The following is a 7,733-nucleotide window of genomic DNA, read 5'->3' on the forward strand; positions in this document are numbered from 1 at the left end:
GTGATAATTGAGTGTATGAGAGGATATGTTATGAAAGGCACCTGAGTTAAGTCCGGATGAGAGGTATTCACTGTCAAGTGGTAACTTACGTGGTCAGGATTGGCTAGTTAGATTCGATTATGGGTCCATGAGGTGTGTAAAACTTTGTGTGAGGTTCTGGTCTCACGAGTAATGGTGTGGCGTGATAGTTACGAGTCGTTATGTGTGTGTTCTGCGTCATATGTTATACTTATATGTGTATGTATGATATCTGTAAGTGATGGTGTGAGGTTCCGGCCTCAAAAGTCATGGTATGGATAATATTCATAAGGTTGGTATTTGTAATCCCGTCTAATGTGCTGCGTCGTGATCTGGCAGAGCAGTTTTATGACAGTCTTGTGGTCAATGAAGTTGTGCTGAGTCAGTATTATGAGATTGTAAGAGTTGCAATGACTAACGATGGGGTGTTGTGCACTGGGCACGGTAATTTGTGTTGTGATACGAGTATTTTTGTGTTGTCATCGATCATTGTTTGTTTACTGCTATTTCTTGTCAGTGTCGGTCGGGGCATATAGACCGTTGTGTTGTTTTCCGATGTTTCTTACCAGTGTCAGCTTAGGAGTGAAAATAGAGTATGGTATGAGAGAGAGTTGGGTATGGTGCTGTTAAAGGCATAGTAATATTCTGTTAATGGGACACCCTTGTGAGAGGCTGTTGGAGTGCTTTTGATCTTGTGTTAGATGAGGCATTGGTGAACATAGTTGTGAAAAGAAATTGCGGAACATGTGTGGTATTGAACTTGAAACAACAAGTGGTTTAGCACCTTTCCTTGGGACAGGGAGTACGGAGTTTTAGGACTTAGTATCGTGTCAAGTTAAGGGAGTAGTGGTAATAAAGAAGATGAACTTGAGAAGCTAATGTAAGTATGTGTAACACTTGAGGATTGTGAGATAATATTGTGGAGATGAGTGTATATGTATATAGAAGTATGTCGTGTTGTGGTAATGTAGAAGAGATGGAGTAGTGGTTATACTGAGGATTTTATGATATATGTTATGGGAATGCAGAATAATTGGAAGCACGAGAACTGTTAAAGAAAGAGAGTCCTAGATATAGGAATGGTTGTAGGTGTTGAGGTTATAGTGGGTAATCGTTGTCATGCAGTAGTAATGAGGATTATGGGAGGTATAGCAAAGGACCTAGTATTAGTGAGTTACGAGGACGTAACATTTATCTTAAGAGGAGTAGGAGGCGACAAGAGAGTTTGATGGTCATACCGGTTGCAATTGGAAGTTTGATGTTGGTGCAGAATAAGGATGGATTTGTGTGATTGCCGATTTTATTACAGGTAATGGCAGTGCTCGTAGTAGTATGATGTTTATGAGTGAGAGTAACGGATTGTGTGAGGATGTTTATGTGTGTGAGTAAACTTCAAGGACGAAGTTCATTTTAAGGGTGGTAGAATGTAACATTTCGTTTTGATGGTTGATCTTGTTTGGTAGATTGTCTTGGTATTGAGTTGCTAGTGAGTGTTACGAAAGTTAGACAAGTTTGGCAACATTATAATGTGGTTATTCGATAATATTATGGAGTCAGTATTAGGAGGCTATGTTGTAGTTGAGATGTTATCGTGAGTCGTGTTGTGGAAGTAAGCGTGGTTGGTGAACTTAGTGTTAGGTGTCCAGGTTTTATAGGTTGGGTTGGAACTTCGGGGACGAAGTTCTTTTTAAGGGGGAAAGATTGTAATACTACTGATTTTATTAAGGTAAGTACTCGACCTAGTAGAGCCTATTCGGCCGAGTAGTGATAAGTGTGTGTTCTGTTTAGCTTCTGCCGAGGAATACTCGGCCGAGTATGATGAATACTCGACCGAGTAGAGGATACTCGGCCGAGTATACTCTATACTCGACCGAGTATCCGGTCTGGCGAGTAATATTTCAGCAGGTTGATTCGGAAATAATTAGAACGATATATATTTCGTTAAGTAGTTTCCTAAACATAATTTACAAAACCTAATCCTCTGTGTCTGTGTGGATAATCGTAGCAATCACATTCGATCCTTTATTCCTCCGCCGGTAAGTCTTTATCCCCATGTTTGTTGATGATTATTCTAGGGTTTGTCTTTGATTATGAATTTGGGGGAAATGGGGTTTTGCATATAGTGTTTGCGTTATGTGATTGTTGATTATCATTGTTGTAGGTGACAATGTGGTATTTGTTATGCATATTGTATGATTGATTGCAGCATAGCGGATTGCGAAAAGGTAGGGTTTCCCTACTCAGTTACTGTTAATTGATTTAAGACTGTGTTTGTGTTGTAATTGTTGTTATCTGCTGATCATCAGAGTATGGGTGTTGTGATGGCGGTGGTGATGTGGTTGTGTTGTGATGGTTGTGGTGTTGTGACAGCTGTGATGCTGTGGTGTTGTGTGATTGTGGTGGAGTCACTTGCGGGAGTGGCTTCACACCCTAGTTCGCCCTCCGTGGAACCCGTCACGGGAGGGGATGTGCACATTAAGGGACAGGGATTGTTAGTCGCTCGTTGATGAGCTGGACTAGGTGGGGATGGGTTGCGGTCACCCACTGGCGGCGAGGATTACCTGTTGCGATGGGTAATCTGGCAGGGCTACACACTTCGGTGTGTAGTCGGTTACTGTGTGAGATCGAGAGACCGGGGATGGAGGATGGTCAACCGATTACATTGTTTGTTTGTCTTGATTTAATTGAACGGTACTGACCCTGTTGTTGTTGTTTTGTAAAACCTGCGGTGATCCATTCGGGGATGGTGAGCAGAATGTGACAGGTAATGCAGATGTTTAGCTATGGGACAGTCATGGGGAGTCATCACTCGAGTCTAGCTTCCGCCGTCAAGAGACCTAGCTTGCATTCTTTATAGTTGTTAGACCTTTCACAGTATACTTTGGTTTGGTTTTGGAAACATGTAATCACTAACTCTTTATACTTTAATAAAGGTTGTTTGGAATTGGTAACTTTGATATACTAACCTCGGGAAACCGAGATGGTAACAGCCTTTCATGCTAGGGTAGTCCTTGGTAAGGTACCTTGGTATGAGGGGGTGTTACAGTTAATTGAGTCTTTCAAGTATTAAAATCTGAATTTTTGTTGTGTTTTGCTTAAATTTTGGTTGAATGGTGTACTCACATGAATTTCTAACATGTTTGGATGAAAGTTCTATGTTTTATTGTCTTAAATCCGTAATTGTTGAATTTTCGTCTCAAATATGATGTTTTTCCGAGTTAGAATCATGCTAGGACACGCAAACAATTGTTGTGGAACGATTTTAGTTGGTTTCAAATTGTTTGGGAGTCGTTTTGGTGAAACACGAGTGCAGGTAGTCCTAGCCGGTGGACCGGCCGCCGGTACCCCACCCGGCTGGGAGATCCCTATAAACTTTTCAAGCTTTTTCATAGTGGTTGTTCTCCCAGCCGTAGGACCGGCCGCCGGTGCCCCACCCGGCTGGGAGACCCTTGTAAGTTTTCAAGAATTTCCAAAGTGCCCGTTGTCCCAGCCGGTGGACCGGCCGTCGGTACACCACCCGGCTGGGAGTTCACTGAAAGTTTTAGAGGATTTTCGGGATGTAAAGGTTGTCCCAGCCGGTCGACCGGCCGCCTGTACCCCACCCGGCTGGGAGCCCCCTGACACTTTCAATTAAAATTTTGAAGTATGGCGTGTGTCCCAGCCGGTGGACCGGCCGCCGGTACCCCACCCGGCTGGGAGTCCCCTGATTGTTTTTTGTACTTGTAACTTCTATTAATCATTTATTTGGTTATGCATTTTTCTCATGATTTGTAATTGGTCAATTTAGGACTTGTTTACGTTATGATCATGCAAATTATTGTTGGTCTTATTTGTGACTCGAGCGTGACGTTTTACATAGTGTGACGACTTGACATTCCTTATTTACCCCTTTTGGACCTTTGATTACGGTTATGTGTGCCATGTTTTTGGATTGGGTTATCCTTCTGCCTTTCTTCGGACCTATGTTTATGGTTATGTGTGCCATGTTTCCAATTAGAGGTTACTCGACCTTTGGTTACGGCTATGTGTGCCATGTTTCGGGTCTTGGATGCAATTGGTATATCGTTTGTCCAATCGGGTGACAAGGCTAAAGTCGTATCACCTAGTTAAAGTAAATCTATCTCAGAACTAACAAAATAGCTAGTGGTAAGACAGGTATCGAATCCACTGGGAGGCGGTAATAATCAGTTTGCTAATATTTAAAGTGTCTTAAGGTAACAATTTATGGGGGTTTTGGTTTGTTTGTTTTCTATCAACTAATAGCAAGTAATTAAAAGATGATTAACAATTATAGTAAAGAGTCTAGGATTCCGGTTCACTAAGTCAATTGTATGGGGTTTATCTTAATCAATTGTTAGGTCAATCAAACTATCTAAGGTCACAAGATTGATTAATTCTATTATGTCCTTTAGATTAAGTCTAACATGTAATCGCTAATATTAAACACAATCTATTTGATTATCGCAACCTATATTAATTCTAACCCTGTCAGTGAAAGCATTAATTCGCTACAATAATTATAAACTCAGGCCTTAAATCATATAACTAGAATAGAACAATAATCAAACGATAGTTTAAACGATATTACTAACAATCACTTAATAATCCCCTTGCTAATCAACCTAGATCCCCTTCATCCTAGATGAATGATTTAGCTACTTATCGTGAATTGAACAATAACAATAAAGATAGATAACAACATAATTGAAGACATGAAATAACAACTGTTTGGTCCAAAATTTACATTTTTCCACCTAACGACGTGGCATAGCATGATTGGAGCATAGCATTGGCAAAGGATCGATGACATGGCACACAAATATCTTAAGCAAAGGAAACATAAATTGAGTCAAGCCCATTACTCAGTCAACACAACAAACTCCTCAAAAAGGGGGTGGTTGAGCAAAGATAGGGAGTGGACGTTGAGGAGGAACGCACTAAGAAAAGAGCCTATAAATAGCATACAAAGTCAAGCAGCAAAGGGCATTCGATCATTCACTCACTCACACTTCAAACCTCTGCTCCAGAAATTATCATTCATCATCATACAAGAGCATTAGAATTTATTTCCGTCATAATTGTATCATAACGTCGTTCCACCTCAGTACCCCAGAAAGTTATAGTGCATACATTGGCGGGATACCAACATCCCCCGCGGTTTTTCCCACATTCGGGTTTTCCGCGTCACCAATTTCTTGTGTCGTTATTTCTTTACTTTGTCTTTTGCTTTGTTTATCGTCATTTACATCGCTATCTTCACTTATTTTTCGACCGTCCTTTATCACAAATCACATATGAATTAACCCCCCGTTTCGAGGCTAAAAAGAGTAGATCGCTTTGGCCACCAAAAGATAAAATCACTAGTAGGTAATTTTTTACCAAAACAGTTTGGCGCCCACCATGGGGCATAGTGATCGATTTCTATAGCCAAGTTACATTTCGAGTCAATCGTCCACCACCGTGTTTCCTATAAATCTCAGAAATCCTCTGAAGTTCCTTCAGAGATTGCAATAGCCTTAGTCGCTAGCGTTCCTGCGAAGTTCTGTAATAGCCTTAGTCGCTAGTGTTCCTCCAGAGTTCTGTAATAGCCTTAGTCACTAGTATTCCTCCAGAGTTCTATAGTAGATCCAGTCGTCGGAGTTCCTCCAGAGTTCTGCAGTAGGTCTAATTGTCGAAGTTCATCCAAAGTTCCTCCAGCTTCTGTCGGAACAGAAATGGCTAGCCTACCAGAAACCACCAGCATTGTACCGACATGAGGTGGACCAGAAGGAATGTTCAGCGCAGGCGTGAAGGTCCAAAGCACCATACCTGGAGAAACCATGGGACAGTCAAGCACAACTCCACCAGATACCTTGGAGCTCATCCTGAGAAGGATGGACACCCTGCATAAAGCCTTTAAGGACCTGCAGAAGGACAACCTGGATTCGCAAGAAAGGATAGCGGCCATGGTATCCCCTCATCCAGCGCCCATCCAGCAAAACACTCAGGCGATGATTCCAGCAACCATCTGGCATGATTCAGCAGCAGGTACAAGACCGGGACGACAAGTTCCCCCAGAGTTGGTCACCAGGATGGATCCTGGAGCTCTAACACCTAACTACTCTCTCATGCCGACCAGCTTGCAGGCTAGCACATATAACGTCTTGTCTAGTGGTTCCCTTGGGACTAACTCCTTCTCTAGTACAGATACCACCAGCCAGCAGGTACTAGATGAACAATATATGTCCATCATCAACATCACCCTTATGTCCAGCAGCTTCGCTAGCCAACCCTGCTACGTGGAGCAGACCCATGTAGGAGCAACGTTAGAAGGTAATCCCTTTGGTTTCGTTCCGCCTGTGCCTAACCCTCTTACAAGAGCAAGTACTCTGATGGAACAACAACTTCAGGAGATCAGAGCAATGCTCAACAGGGTACTCGGGATGCCGCGCCCGTTGGAAATAGCAACACCAGAAAGTTACACAGACTCTCCCTTCATTGACGCCATTGTATTGGTGGAAGTACCAAAGCGGTTTGTTCCTCCTGAAATGGTGTTATATGATGGTACCACTGATCCCAATGACCATATCAATGAGTACAAGCAGAGAATGATAACAGTCTCAGCAATGAGTACGCAAAAAGAATCTTGCATGTGCAAGGCCTTTGGGTGTACCCTATCCGGAGTTGCACTGCAGCGGTTTGTCAATCTGCCGAACAAATCCATATCATCTTTTGCGGAATTCGTCAATACATTCAGCCACCAGTTGGTAGTAGTCGCAACCCTGAGAAGCAAACAAGCGACCTCTATCGCATTGTCCAAAGGTATGACGAACCTACTCGCGATTATATGTGCAGGTTTAATAGGAAAAAAGTGAACATCCCTAGTGATGTGAACAATATTTGGGCATATTTAGTCCCCGAATTAGCATCGTTCCTATGATTTTTAGTGCATATTTGGGTCATTTACTATCTTTAGTCCTTTGTTTTGCATATTCTTTGAGGTTTTGTTTCCTTGGTAGGAGAGGAGTGCAAACCTTGCATTTTCATGGCAAAATAGAGCTAAATTGACCGAATCTAATGACCATGCATCAAAGAGAAGACAAGACTAGAAGGCCTTTGTACATAATGTAGTAGATGGGCAATGATGAAGAAGATCCTTGCATCCCCGACAAAATCCCGGAGGATTGTTGGAAGAAGAAAAGAAGAAAAGGAAGCTGAGTCCCAGGACGCTCGTCCAAACCATTGGGACGCCCGTCCAGCAGCTTCCGAGGACGCTCGTCCAAGCCACCCAGCCGCTCGTCCAGCAGCTCCCCAATCCGCCCGTCCCGACCCTTGGACGCTCGGATTGTACTCCAGAGGGGCATGTCCTCTTCTTTCTTCATTTGAGATGCGCATATTTTTGGAAGACTAGCTAAAAGGAGACCCGCATCTTTTCTAGAGAGGAGCGATTCCTCAAGGACTTAATCGTCATTTAAGCCCTTAGTAACCCTAATTTGTGAACCTAATCCCCACTATAAATACCCCATTAGTCTAATTAGATTATCATGTTCTTCTTATCAATCTTTAGTGTAGTTTATATTATTCTAATCTCTCTTTAATCTTGTAATCAATTTCTAATCAAATATTAATACAAATCTTATTTCTTTAATTTCTCTTTTGTTCATCTTTTATTTTGGGTAATTGAAGATTATTTGGGTTTATTGGGAGATTGACAACCTTCCATAAATCATCAAGTA

The sequence above is a fragment of the Silene latifolia genome, chromosome X (genome assembly GCF_048544455.1).
Source record: "Silene latifolia isolate original U9 population chromosome X, ASM4854445v1, whole genome shotgun sequence".
Classification (NCBI taxonomy): domain Eukaryota; kingdom Viridiplantae; phylum Streptophyta; class Magnoliopsida; order Caryophyllales; family Caryophyllaceae; genus Silene; species Silene latifolia.